This window comes from Babylonia areolata, chromosome 8 (assembly GCF_041734735.1).
Source record: "Babylonia areolata isolate BAREFJ2019XMU chromosome 8, ASM4173473v1, whole genome shotgun sequence".
Taxonomy (NCBI): Eukaryota; Metazoa; Mollusca; class Gastropoda; order Neogastropoda; family Buccinidae; genus Babylonia; species Babylonia areolata.
This window is the reverse complement of record NC_134883.1, coordinates 26,450,618-26,466,311: the sequence shown is the minus strand read 5'-3', so window position 1 is coordinate 26,466,311 and position 15,694 is coordinate 26,450,618.

Genomic DNA, 15,694 nt, shown 5'->3' with positions numbered 1-15,694 from the left:
GGGGAGGGGTGAAGTGGCGGGGATTGTGGTGCGTGTCTGCGTGGGGGGCTGGGAGGGGGGAGCGGATAGATGGAGGTGTGGGGGAGGGAGGAGGTGGCGGGGGGGCGAGGCGAGGGGGTTGGGGCGGTGGGGGCAAGATGCCCTGCCTTGAAAGGATGCCCACGTTGAAGGAAACCAGGCCTTCGTGATGTCTGGTCTGGTGTGGTGTGTTGTGATGGGGGGGGGGGTGGGAAGGTGGATGGGTGTAAATGTGGGTGGCGGGGTAACGGCGGATGGTATGTGGGAGTGTGTGTGTAACTGGGCGAGGTGCCCTACTTTGAGCAGATGCCCACGTATTAGGACATCGGGCCTTCCTGATTTGTCATGGTGTGGTGTTGTGGTGGGTGGGTGTGAATGTGTGTGGGGTGGGGTATCTTTGTGTAGGGTGGTGGGGGCGGGGGCGTATGGTCGTGTGTGAGTGTGTGCGCGCGCGTGCGAACGTGCTTTGCGTTTGTCTACATTGGATCAGAATGGTGACCATCATTCAGTCCACTGTTGTTTTTTTTAATTTTAAGTGTGTGGAACCGGAAATGGAATTGAATGAATACTTACGCGTGTGTGACGTGATCAAAAATGATGACGGTGATTCAGACAAATTTTGTTGTTGGTTTTAAATGTATGCAATCGGAAATGGAAACTCGGTTTGAAATGATCGAACACGAACGAATAATTACGACTTTTGGATGTACATTTCTTTTACATGAAGTGTAGCAAAGTGCCTACCTATTATTCACATACCACAGAAGGACCTGGTATTGCTTTTTTTATTTGTCATGTCTTGGTAAAGATAGTATTCAGTCTGGTGATAGCAGTGTTGCTGTCTTTTTACTGTTGGTTGGTTTTAAAAATCTTAAAAAAGAAAAGACTATTAGCACCACTATTGAGATTTTATCATCATCATCACCACCGTTGTTATACATATGTCTTAACTGGTGTACATGTTCCTAGTTTTAGCCCTTACAGCTGGTGGTATCATTTTTCAAGGTGCGAAGGGTGGGGGAAGGTGGATGGTCGTTTCATTTTCTGCAATAGGAATGAAAGACATGAATGGAGCGTGAATTCTTTTTTCATTGATCGACTAATATGATTTTCTTCAGCAGAATTTTGGGTCAATATTGTTTTTTTTACTTGTAAGCGAGGAATTGTTTTCAGAACGAGTATTTATTTAACAGCCATCAACAGTGTTCATAGAAATGATGTTTTTTTGTTTGTTTTTTTTTTGTTTTTTTTAATCTCCTTTTTTTGGTTGTCCAATGTTCTGTATGCAGTTTGTAAACGCTAAAGCCCCCCCCCCCCCTTTTTTTTTTTTCTCTCTCTCTCGCTCTCTCTCTCTCTCTCGCTCTCTCTCTCTCTCTCTCTCTCTCTCTCTCTCTCTGTCGTCATTTCTTATAAATGAGTACGGTCTTCTGGAAAAGGAGGCTTAAAATGTTGACCAATAATTTGTAAATGAAAATTAACCTGCAAATTATTTGTTCGTTCGTTCGTCTCATTGTTTAAAAATATAATACGGATTTTTTTTTTTTTTTTTTTTTTGTGGACGGATACAAGACTGGGTAAAGGGAAAGAAATAATGCGAATATTTATCATGATCATATACATATCGGATTACATAAACTTACCCACCGCGTAGCAAAAAATGTACTCGAATCTTCCTGAACTTGAGAATTGTGTTTGTCGTTGTTGACAAAGCAGATGAAAGCTAGCCGGTATTTTGTGCATGTGTTCGTTGATTAAATGAAACGGCAACAGAGGAAGGAAAGAGGTGTTATGAGCAAGGGAATACCAACGTGTTGCATCTGTAATATGCCGGATGACAGAAATAATGTGTCACAAATTATTTCATGTGTTTCTTTTATTTCTTTTATGCCGTTCTGTGACGACGTTTTTGTTTGTTCTTGGTTTGTTTGTGTGTGTGTGGGGGTGGGTGGGGTGTGTGTGTTTTTTTTAAGTCATCGTGTATCTTGTGCGAGTGCTCATTTGTGCGTGCGAGCGGTAGTGTGTGTGTGTGTGTAGGAATAATTTTGTTTAATGTCCCGTCACACATATCGGTGATTGAAGACACTGAAGATATTTTGTTAAAGTATTTATGAATACATTTGAGTATTATCGGTTAGAAGGGGTGAGAGATGTGCATGAATGGAGGGTTGGCGGAAACTGGGTAAATGAGGGTGAGATAAGGGTGAAATTAAAAAAAAAATCTAAATTACAGGAAATAACTTTAAGGACTTCGTAAAAGAAAAGTCGTTAAACTGACAAGCGAAACAACTGATAATGAATGCAAAAAGTCAAAAACCTCAACGTTCTCAGTCACTTTCGTGTACATAAGGCTTCATCAAGCTACAGTCAAACATTATATGCTTATTGTCAGGTTACTAAAGCATATGCACTTGACATTAGAACAATACTTGGTCCGTAATGAATTTGATAATAGTCTGAGAGCTAAACTCAGAATTGGTCTGTGAATCGGACCAAAGTCTGAGAGAGTCAACTGACGAGGTTTTAGACTTGAATTCAAGCACCTATAAAAGTCTCTTTCTAGTATGTTGCTTATTTCCTTGTATGACAATGGGCAATATACTTTTATACTATCTGTATGATTCTTTGCTCCCATTTTTGCTGCCCTGTCTGCTTGGTTGTTATAAAGGAATCCAGTATGGGATGGTATCCAATAAAAATCAAGATTTGTACCCTTCGCAAATAGGGAGTGCAATAAATACCTAATTTCAAGCAATAAATCTTCTCTTTGATTATTCTGAAAAAGGAGCAAACATTTTAAAACTTATTGAGAATTAACACAAAATAGGATATTACTTACTATCACTGGTATAACAACAAGATGATTTAAAGCCATAAGGATGGCCACCAATTCAGCTGTAAAAATTGAATGTCCCTTACCTAAATAATAATTATGATTTTTCTGTTTTTAGGCCAGGAATGACAAAAGCAGATCCTGCACTGTTATCATCCAGGACCGAGCCATCAGTGTAAACTTTTAAATGATAATCAAAATGTTCTTCTAATTCAATTCTGACAGATGCTGCTATTGTGTGTGGAGATTCTCCTTTTGTTGTGTCAGAAGCACATATGTTGACGTTTGCTTTTGTTAACTCCCAGGGAGGGACAGGTGGCACCAGAACACGAGTTGCCATATCATGTAAATCAGTGTCTGAAGAATTTAAAATATCTGACACATATGTGCGAATGGTTTGTAGATTTGAATAATTTTGTGCGGTTTTTTTTGTTTTTTTAAAAATCAATATCAGACCTAATATTTAATTTCTCAAAATCATCCACTGCTGTACATCTCACAATGTATTTAGAAGAACTTAATTTTCTGATTTCATCTTGTGGTAGAATCCCCGCAAGCTTATAGGCTTCTGAGGTCTTAGTATGCATAGGTACCCCTAAAGCCAGTTTCACAGCTTTACTGTCAATTATTCGCAACTTCTTTAGAAACGTCGGCGGAGCAGAAAAGAAGATTTCTTGACCGTAGGTCAGTCTTGATCTTTCGAGAGATGTCGTTAAATGCAAAAGAATTTTGGAGTCTTGTCCCCAAGGAGAGTGACTTACAATTTTTAAGAAATTTAAACTTTTAACTGCTTTAGTCACTATTGAATTAATGTGTTTCTTCCGGTTTTGTTTTGAAGTAAATAGGATCCCAAGAAATTTTATTTCCGACTTGAAAAAAAGTTCACGTCCTCCAAAAAAAATCGTGGTAGTTTGCTGGGATTATAACCATTATTAAAGAGGATCAAATGTGTTTTTTCTACAGAAAACTCAAAACCATTAGAGTGCATATAGCTACTCAGTCCATCGAGTTCACCCTGAAAATGTTTCTGTACATAATTTATGTAATTTTGGCTTGTCCTTTTCCTCAAGGATGTCTGAATCCATATAGCAATATCATCAACACATTGAGCCAGCTTGGTAGATGATGAAAAACATGTGTGTAAATCATAAAGCATAATGTTAACAACAATGGAGAAATAATGGAACCCTGTGGGATTCCCATGTTTACGGGCCTAGAGGTTGATAAAGTTACTCCCACTTTTGTCACTATATATCTCCCACTTAAAAAGGATTTAACATAGTCATAAACATAACCCGACAGACCGATTTGTTTCAGATAAAATAACAGTCTGCTATGTCCATACTCGGTCATAAGCTTTAATAAGATCGAAGGAGGACACAAGGATACTTTTCGCTTAGAAAACTTATTTTTTAATTTGGGTAGTGAGACGGGTCAGATGATCAGTTGTAGATCTTCCTTTCCGGAATTTTGAGCTGACGTGTGTGTGTGTGTGTGTGTGTTCGTGCGAATATTTAAGAGTTATCTCAAGTTGGTCACTTGCGATCATGAACAATGATTGACACTTAACTCTTTCTAAATAAATGACGGTGTTGGAAGGAAGTCAGTGTTTGTGGGGTGTGGACAAGGGGGCATTTTGTTGGTGGTGGTGCTTTCATTGAATGCACTTTAAAACTGTGTTCATGGTTCATCTGAAGGCACCCCATTGTCGAGCACACACACACACACACACACACACACACACACACAAAGCGTCACTGATACGTTCATGATAAAACACGTGTGTATGGCGGTAGGCCTACACGAAAAAGACAAAGATGATTCGATTGTAGTCGGTACAGTTGTTGGTGTTTTGAATGTATTGTTGTCGTTGTTGTTGTTGTTGATTTCCAAGCCACTGATCATTGACGGAAAGTTAAAATGTAGTTTATCATTCCAGTTACATAGCAATGAATTATACGGACTTTGTTATGCTGTTTTGTTATGCTGTTTCATCGAAAGAGCCTGCTTTGTTTATGTTATTTTCTTCTAATGCCATTGTTAGGAAAGAGCTATCTTTTTTGGTGAACAGAAGTCACACGTATCATATTATATAATAAAAGGATGGGAACAATTTATACTTTGTCTCCGCGCTTTTAACATTAATTTTGGAACAATCTACAAGTGAACATCTGTGTCTGTCTGTCTGTGTCTTCCTGTTTGAAACTATGTGTGTGTGTGTGAGCATACGAGAGTGTGTACGTGTGAGCGCACGTGTGTCGTTTGTATGTACATAATAATAATAATAATAATAATGGACATTTATATAGCGCATTTCTCCAGAAATACTGCTCAAAGCGCTTCACGTTTCATTCCCCACTCCCCCCCCTCCACATCAATACTCCCCTCCACCCCCTACCCCCACCCACTCACACACACGAAAGCACGTGAAAAACTCACGCAACTGAATGTTGGGAAACTACCCACCCACCTATGACGCCCTCCAGAAAACGCATCCCTGCAACACGCACCCAGGCACACGAACGCACGGACACCCACCAGGAGTAACGTGTTCAAATTTGGAGGATCGAAAATAATTCGAGCAGCATTGTTCTGAACTTTTTGAAGTTTCTCAAGTGAAGTTTTTGGAGTGCCAGCAAGAACAGAGTTGCAGTAATCAATCCTAGAAACACACAGACTAATGTTTTGGTTGCTTCTAGAGACAGGTAATGGCGAATAGCACTAATTCTTCGCAACTCAAGATAAGCTGATCTGCAAATGTTTGAAATATGCTGCTGAAATGACAGACTGTGGTCAAGACTGACACTGAGGCTCCGCACTGATTTGGAGACAGGAATGACTGTGTTGTTATCAGAAGAGAATAAGGGAGAGACGGGTGGTTCATAAATTTATTGGGGCAAGCAAGCAACAGTTCAGTCTTTTCATCGTTGAGCTGAAAGGTCATCCAAGACTTCAAGTCTGTTACACACTTTTGCATTTGTGTCATCAGTTTATCAGTTTCAGCGAAGCTCTCGTGCGAGAGAGTGACTTTTATAACATCAGACAGTGGGGTAGCATACAGAATAAACAGAATACGGCCAAGGACATATCCCTGTGGGAGACCAAATTTCGTTAGAATATTTGCCATTTACACAGACAGTCTGGGTTCGATTCGTTAAGTAGGACTAAAACCAGGAAAGAGCAAGATTGTGAAACCCAAAAGAATGTTTGAGTCTTTCAATGAGAAGTGTATGATCAATTGTATCAAATGCTGCAGTAAGATCTAAAAGAGCAAGAAGTTAAATTTTGTCATCGTTAAAACCACGGAGAATGTCGTTTACAATCTTCAGCAATGCTGTTTCAATACTATGGCCTTGTTAGTAAGCAGACTGATGGTGGTTGAAAAGATCATTCTGCTCCAGGTGTTTAAGAAGCTGGGAGAGGATGACTTTTTCTAAAATTTTGGAAAGGAAGGATACATTTGAGACAGGTCTGTAATTTTTTAGATTGTTCTTATCTCAGGAAGGCTTCTTTATGAGTGGACGCACAACAGTGTGTTCGAAAACAGACGGAAAGCAAACAGACAGAAGTGAATCGTTAACAACATGAGTGATGTATGGAAGCAGGACATCAAGACATTCAAGGAATGAAACAGCTGAGGGGACAGGATCCATTTCACAGGACTTTTGCGCTGCATTTAAGCAGATTTTCTTTACAGTTTGTTCATCAACAGGTTCAAACTGGAGGAGACAGGACCTTTGTACACGCGATCAGCTGTTCCAGGGGAAAAAGAGAGTCAAGATTGTGACGTATCATCGTTATCTTATTGGTAGAAAAGTCTGCGAATTTCTGTGAGAGTTTTTGGCTGGTATAAATTGTTGGATGGCGTGTTGTTCTTGCTTTGCCAAGAAGAGTGTGACGTTGAATAATCGTTTGTTTGTGCTTGCCAGAATTTTGCTGAGTAAAATGTACTCTTGGCATGATCAACGATGTCAGTGGCACGGTTTCTGGCAGCCTGAAAAATCTGCTAGTGGACTGTAAGGCCAGAGGCACGCCACGCCCTCTCAGCACGCCTTCTTTCCTGCTGGCATCATGATGCTCGGGTCCCACAGTCTTGTACCATGGAGAAGGGGGCCGGTGAGAGACAAGGCGATGGATCGGCGGAGCGTGCTTGTTCAGGGTAGCACGCAGGCACTGAGAGAAGTCCTCTGCTGATGGCCTTGGTGCTGGATCAGTCTGCAGGTCAGCTTTGAAAGCCTGGATATCCACTGAAACCAGCTTTCGTACTTCTCTATAGCTTCGTGGGCTGGGAGGTTTGGAGAGGTTCAGACTGCACACCACACAGGAATGGTCAGAAGACAGGACATGGTCAACAGCTGCTGTCTTCAGAATGCTGTCTTCAGAATGCCATCGTCTTCCCAGTCATCAATGTGACCACGGTTATGAGTTGGATCGGAGACAGACTGACTGAGGTTGAAGGTATCGAGCATGTCAAGAACTTTGGATGTGTAAAACTCAGATGGACGGTCGTAATGAAAGTTGAAGTCACCCACGATGAGCAGGGATCTTGTCAGTTTGTTGGCATATTTTTCAGTCTGCATATCGTGCTGACCACAGCACTGAAACCGCTCTCCTTCACATCCTGAACAATCTACTGCTAGCGTCCAAATCAGGAAAAATTTCCCTTCTCACTCTTCTCGACTTGTCAGCCGCCTTTAACACGATAGACCATTCGATCCTTCTTTCCCGTCTTCATTTTACATTTGGCATCAACGGCACTGTTCCCAACTGGTTCAAATCGTATCTCACTGATCGATTCCAGTCTGTCATCGCCGATAATTTCCAGTCTGAACCTGTTAAAATCAAACACGGAGTCCCACAGGGATCTGTTTTAGGCCCAGTTCTCTTCACACTGTACATTGCTCCTCTCGCTGAAATTATCAACCACCACAATCTTAGTCATAATTCCTATGCTGATGACACTCAACTTCAGAAGAGTGATACCCCTGAAAAATTGTCCTCGCTCTTGCAAGAAACATCTGAATGCTTCCTGGACATTTAAAACTGGATGACTCTAAATAAGTTACAACTGAACACAGACAAAACCGAAGCAACTAAACGAAAACTCTCTTCCATAACAGCTGACAAAATAAAACTTGGCAATACATCCATCCCTCTTTCCAGCTCAGTCAGGAACCTCGGAGTTGTCCTTGACAACACACTGTCCATGCAAAAATTTATCAGTCAGACAAGTCAATCCTGCTACTGTCAATTGCGACGCATCAGTTCCATTCGGAAACATCTGTCCACCGACGCAACATCTAGACTTGTCGTTTCTCTCATTCTCTCACGCCTTGACTACTGTAACTCTCCATTGTCTGGTTTGCCTGCTTCATCCATTCAGTCCCTTCAGCGCATACAAAACTCTGCTGCCCGACTCGTCCTCAAAAAGAAAAGATCTGAGCACATCACTCCTGTTTTGCAACATCTCCATTGGCTCCCTGTCTCACACAGAATAAAGTATAAGATCAGCACTCTATGTTATAAATGTATTCACAAATCTGCCCCTTCCTATCTTTGTGGCTGCCTTCACCTCTACACTCCATCTCGCTCTCTACGATCGGCTTCGGATCCACTCTGTTTACGAATACCCAGATTCAAACACTCCACTGTTGGACGCCGTTCTGTTTCTATTTCTAGACCTTGCATTTGGAATGAACTTCCTCTTTCGCTTCGTCAGGTCTCCACACTCAGCTCTTTCAAGTCTGGCCTTAAAACCCACCTCTTCACAAGATAGCCAGCCTCCCTCCCCTGCCGCTTCCTTGTCTTCATTTTCTTCAGTTTTTGAGTTATGCATGCGTGTGAATGACTGGTGTGAAAGCGCTTAGATTTGTCTCTGCACATGATTCAGCGCTATATAAATATTATTATCATTATTATTATTATTATTATTATATTCTAAGAGACCTGGAGACTGCTGTATGAACACTGCGTCAGTCAGTTTGTTCTTTTTGCTTGGTAGGGGGCAGTATAAACAAAAGATGTTGAAATGAAATTGTTGAAAAATAAGTGAAAGATGAGACAGTTCACAAGAAGAGTGGTGGAAAAGAAAATCAGAGGAAAACGTGATGCATAGTCTCAGTTTATGCCACACGACAAAAGCTGTGCCACCTCCCCATGGAGTCGTTAAGCCAGGTTTCAGTCGTCGTTTTGGCAATATTAACATTTTTACCCGTGCACTCTTCGGTGTCGAAGTCAGAAATTAAATCTACCCAAATGGGTATACCGGCTTGTGACGAAGTTGTGCACCATCTCTCGTTCGACATTCTTATATTATAATTAACATTTTTACCCGTCTGCAGTACAAAACATACGTGAGAAAGTCCAAAACGGGTGAAAATGTTAATTATATATATAAGTTTGTCGACTATAGTAGAGGATTTTGAAACGAACTTGTCGAGATTAGAAAGGTGTCTAAAAAGGAATGCTTTTTGGGGGCATTCCATGCACCTAGCAAGGGGCTGGGAAAGAATGGGGGATACGCAAAGTGAAAGAAAAAAATGTGACCCATGGGTCAGTTCGAAATCATCCGTTCAGAAAAATATTCAGCGCTGTGCTGCGTAAAAAAGCGGTAAGTGTACACGGTATGAAGTGTGTTAGTTCACGCGAGTGTGACAACAAGTGCATCACAGGTTTTGCCATTTTACTCACCGACACTGTGATCATTGGCGCCGGTTCCGATGGACGTAATGTCACACAGTGCCGTCCAGGTAGCGGTACTGGTTATGTGTGACGTTGTAGGCGTACAGCGCGCGCCCGTACCGTCCTTCTTCAAAACATCTGAACAGGCTTTCCATGTTTCGTTTAGCTGCCACATCGCGACACAAGCCCAGCAGTTCTGGCCAGTCCATAAAAATTACCGGATTGAGGCTGTTTTCGTATACGAATGCGCATACTAAAATTCTGTCGAAGTGCTCAATGTTCTTAGTGCAGAACAACCGTCGGATTCTGTGTGGCCAACGTGTTGCCGGACCTATGATATCAGTGATATCATTCCACAGTCGGCAAATGTGCGCGTTGCGACGGCGCCGACGCTCCGAAACATCATCATTGGGCGGTGCCGACTGGTTGGACATGATGCCAACAGACTGAAGTGGACACAAACGTAGGCCTAGTGAATGGCGGCACAGATTCCGTACTTCAGTCACATGGAACATATGAACGCATGTGCTCATGCGATTTCACCCTCGTGACATCCCACACATGAAAATCGACTTGTACGTGTAGTTTACACATGCACGTGCGATGCCAAGCCATCAGCTCCCGTGGCTTTCGAGGTAACGCGGTGCATCCGTGTCGAATATGTTTGTAAATTGCAACGTAGGCATCCCAGTGTTAATGAAAGATGTGCATATATTACGGAAAGAATAGTACATGATATTACGGAAAGAATAGTACATGGAGGATAAGAGACATTTCAACGTGTATATTCACGCATTTTATAATCTACATGACGACCACCTGACAGCGCCAACTGGGGAGACAACGCCTGATACACATGACTACCACCTGCCGTCATCATCAGAACAGTCATCACTTAGTCCACATAAATACATAACATCACCATCTAAGCAGTCATCACCTAGTCTACATTTTAATTCCCATGCGCCCTTCTGGGATAGTGATTGTCAAATAATATCTCATCCTAACTTTGTTGAAAATATTGTTGATTCAACGTTGCATTTACTTAACGATGGGAGGATTACACGTACCCCAGATGTGGCTCATCATAGAGCATCGGCACTTGACCTAACCTTCATATCACCATCTCTAGCTTTAACAGCACAGTGGGATACTGGGGATGATCCACTAGGCAGTGATCACGTGCCAATCACACGGTCTTTTAAGGATTGTAATATATCTACATACAGCGGAGAAGACGAAATCCCAAAATTCAATAACAAATATCCAAACTGGGAAACATTTCAAAACTATCTTACGAACATTTCTGAAAGTGAAATTGTTTGTGAAGATTTAAATGTTTTTTATAACAACTTTCAAAAATCAATTATTGGAGCTGCTGAAATAGCAATTCCCAAAAAAGGTTCAAAGAGGAGTGACACTTTTTCTGGAAATGTTTGGTGGAATGATGCATGTGCAGAGGCTGTAAATACAAAGAAACTAGCGCTATAGCATACCTAACATGCTTAAGACTCAGAAAAGTACCTGACAAAGATGTAAAAGAAGCCGCTCATAAAGAAATGTGTTACACAAAAATTAAGGCGAATAGAATCATAGCCCGAGAAAAAAGACAACACTGGTCACAATTCTGTTTGAATGAAGTATCTGACCATAAGGATATGAAGAAAGTGTGGGCCAAAATGAAAGAAATGAAATCAGGCATTGTTCTGCAAGACTATCCTATTAAAACGAAAGAGTTTCTGTCCCCTCAAGAGAAGGCTGAAGAATTTGTTTGTCTGTATTCTAAAACAGGTAGTGTGGATAGTTTGTCAACTAAACGAAAGACTTTAAGAGAGGAAGAAGAAATCAGTGACAAATATAGAGATCCTACCCCACAAAATGATAATACAATCAACTCGGCAATAACTTTACAGGAGGTCAAGAACGCTATTCATTTGTTGAGTAACAAAAATGTGTCAGTTGGTAAGGATGTAGTATCTTACACCATGTTGAACCATTTGCCAGAAAACTGGATAAATATATTACATACATTATTTCAAAAGTGCTGGGAATGTGGACAAATCTCTGAGGTATGGAAAACTTCCATTGTAACTCCTGTGTTAAAACAGAGTAAACCTCGAACAGAAGCTTCGAGTTATAGACCTATTTCGGTTACCTCCCTTGTTGGGAAAGTCATGGAGAAAATTGTAAATATTAGAATGGTATATTACTGTTACAAAAATAACATAATTCCGTCAGCTCAAACTGGATTCCGGAAAGGAAGATCTACAATTGATCATCTGACCCGTCTCACTACCCAAATTAAAAAACAGTTTTCTAAGCGAAAAAGTATCCTTGCGTCCTTCTTCGATCTTACTAAAGCTTACGACCGAGTATGGCATAGCAGACTGTTATTTAATCTGAAACAAACTGGTCTGTCGGGTCATGTTTATGACTATGTTAAATCCTTTTTAAGTGGGAGATATATTGTGGCAAAAGTGGGAGTAACTTTATCAACCTCTAGGCCTATAAACATGGGAATCCCGCAGGGTTCCATTATTTCTCCATTGTTGTCAAACATTATGCTTTATGATTTACATACATGTTTTTCATAATCTACCAAGCTGGCTCAATATGCTGATGATATTGCTATATGGATTCAGACATCCTTGAGGAAAAGGACAAGCCTACATTACATCAATTATGTACAGAAACATTTTCAGGGTGAACTCGATAGACTGAGTAGCTATATGCAATCAAATGGTTTTGAGTTTTCTGTAGAAAAAACACATTTGATCCTCTTTAATAATGGTTATAATCCCAACAAACTACCACGATTTTTTTTTTAGGAGGACGTGAAATATTTTTCAAGTCGGAAATAAAATTTATTGGGATCCTATTTACTTCAAAACTAAACAGGAAGAAACACATTGATTCAATGGTGAATAAAGCAGTTAAAAGTTTAAATTTCTTAAAAATTTTAAGTCACTCTCCTTGGGGACAAGACTCCAAAATTCTTTTACATTTAGCGACATCTCTCGTAAGATCAAGATTGACCTACGGTCAAGAAATTTTCTTTTCTGTTCCGCCAACGTTTCTAAAGAAGCTGCGAATAACTGACAGTAAAGCTGTGAAACTGGCTTTAGGGGTACCTGTGCATACTAAGACCTCAGAAGCCTATAAGCTTGCGGGTATTCTACCATTAGATGAAATCAGAAAATTAAGTTCTGCTAAATACATTGTGAGATGTACAGCAGTGGATGATTTTGAGGAATTAAATATTAGGTCTGATACTGATTTTCCAAAAAATGCACAAAATAATTCAAATCTACGAACCATTCGCACATATGTGTCAGATATTTTAAATTCTTTTAAATTCTTCAGACATTGATTTGCATGATATGGCACCTCGTGTTCTGGTGCCACCTGTCCCTCCCTGGGAGTTAACAAAAGCAAACGTCAACATATGTGCTTCTGACACAATAAAAGGAGAATCTCCACATATAATTGCAGCATCTGTCAGAATTGAATTAGAAGAAAATTTTGATTATCATTTAAAAGTATATTGCCCATTGTCATACAAGGAAATAAGCAATATACTAGAAAGAGACTTTTATAGGTGCTTGAATTCAAGTCTAAAACCTCGTCAGTTGACTCTCTCAGACTTTGGTCCGATTCGCAGACCAATTCTGAGTTTAGCTCTCAGACTATTATCAAATTCATTACGGACCAAGTATTGTTCTACTGTCAAGTGCATATGCTTTAGTAACCTGACAATTGAGCATGTAATTTTTCACTGTAGTTTGATGAAGCCTTTTGTACACGAAAGTGTGTCTTCACAAGTGACTGAGAGCGTTGATGTTTTTGACTTTTTGCATTCATTATCAGTTGTTTCGCTTGTCAGTTTAACGACCTCTCTTTTACGAAGTCCTTTAAGTAATTTCCTGTAACTGTATTTAGAGTAGTTTTTTTTTCTTCCAAATTTCACCCACATTTTTACCCTCATTTGCCCAGTTTCTCCCAACCCTCCATTCATCCACATCTCCCACCCCTTCTAACCGATAATACTCAGATGTATTCATAAATACTTTAACAAAATGTCTTCAATCACCGATATGTGTGACGGGACATTAAACAAAATTCCTCCTTCACGCGTTTGTTACTTGGACCCATTGGTTTTCTGCCTTGGCGTGAGAAGCTATGAACATGAAATAAATGAAATGGTACTTACAGTATGTACAGTATATACAGTGATGGACGGACAGTCTGACTTCAGTGCTGGTGCCTCGCTGGGGCTGGCTTCCAGCCCGATGGACAATTCAGCACTTGACGACTCCGTTTCCTGGTGGGGGGGGGGGGGGGGGGGGGGGGCGAAGTCGTCGTCACTGTCCACATTGGCTAGGCCCAGTCGGGCGTCCATTTGTGTGATGCGCTGTCAAGTTTGCTCGGCCCATGTCTGCATGTGTGGAGGCAATGAGTCAGTATAAACGGCGTGTTAATAATCATGCCATGTATGAAGGTACACATCACTGATAAGATGCAAGACAGTGAATAAGGCAACACACAAACACCCGGCAAGACTGTACACGCATGTTCAACTGAAGAACAGTATACATTTGGCTTTGCATAAATATATAGGAAATATATACATACCGATTCCGAACGCCGTTCTGCCAGTGTCTGAAGTGGTGCATGTGGCGAGGATGCCGAGGGCACCTCCTCACCATCGTCGGTGTCCAGCTCACTAAGGTAGAGGTCAAAGTTCTGCAATAATAACACTGATGTACAGGCATACTTAATGACACCAACACACAACACCATCTAACTTACAAACATAGACGTTCACGAAACCCATCGTCACGTAAAATTATGAAGACATACATCACAGTGTACAGTTTCGAAATGAATCACATTTCAATGAACAAGAACTATTCATTGTAAACAATACAAGTATGACAAGTTTCATACACTTCACAAACAATAATGTATATGTACTTTGTGGTATATGTGGAAATATTGATTCATTCCGTTTCATATATGTACGTACACATGATTGTGCGGCTCTTTCAGTTAGCACGCATGGTGCCGTATTCATGGTTTCTATCAGTGTGTTTCTGCCACTAAGGTAAAAGGTCAATCGAAATACACATCTTACCGGGTTGGGGGTGCTGTGCACTGGTGTCAGTGTCGATGGCCCGGGCTGTGGCGAGGAAGGCCATTGTGGGGACAGTGTGGGCGGGGGAGGGCTTCCATCCGCCTGTTAAACATACATAAACCACTTCCTACAGTAAATCAGATAAGCAAAGATTAGTTCGCCAGACGATCGCACATAAAATGCAAGTGTGCATTACAAGGAGCCGCCGAAGAAAGCAGCGCAGTCGCTTATGACTGGAAAATAACAATTACCGTGGACACGGCGTCCAGGCGTCCAGACAGGTGAACAGGAGAGAGTTCTGGCATCATAAGACTGCGCTCACTGGCCGCGGAACACATGGGGCGTTCCTGCAATGACACCAACACATCGTCCTTAACAGCTTCAGTGGCAGTTTGTGTGAAAACAGACATTTTCCTTCACAGTTACGTTCACTGATGGTTATACGACAGATTTTTCTGACGGAGTGAAGTTCACTTTCAGCCTGAAGTCAATGGTTGTCAGTAACACGTCTGTTTGTATAGGATCAGAAATGGGGATGACGTACACAACCACTGCACCTGTTCCGGACATATAACATCCTCCGTGTAGTACGTATCACACACACACACACACACACACACACACACACACACACACACTGTAACACTCACGTCAATGCTGCCAGACAGGACGTTCTCCTCCTGTGGTGTTGACTCAGGCTGGGTGGGCAGTGCACCTTCATCGTCACTGTCCTCCCGTATGACCGTACTCCGTTCAACATCTTCCGCGGCAGGCCATGTGCGGAACAGTGGCGTCTGGTACGTATACTTGGCAGGCGCGCTCAGTGAATACACACTTTTGATCAGTTCGAAGAATTTTGTGTACATGTCTGTCCGGTGCCAGTTCCGCCACATGACTTCAGCGACGTGCCCTTCAAACTGCGGAAGGTGAGTTCCGCTTATTCTTCTGAAATGGGCTTTCGCGTGTTTCCATGCCCCTTCCATCATATTAATGCTCACAGTTTTCTCCACCCCAGACTCGTGCACGTATCT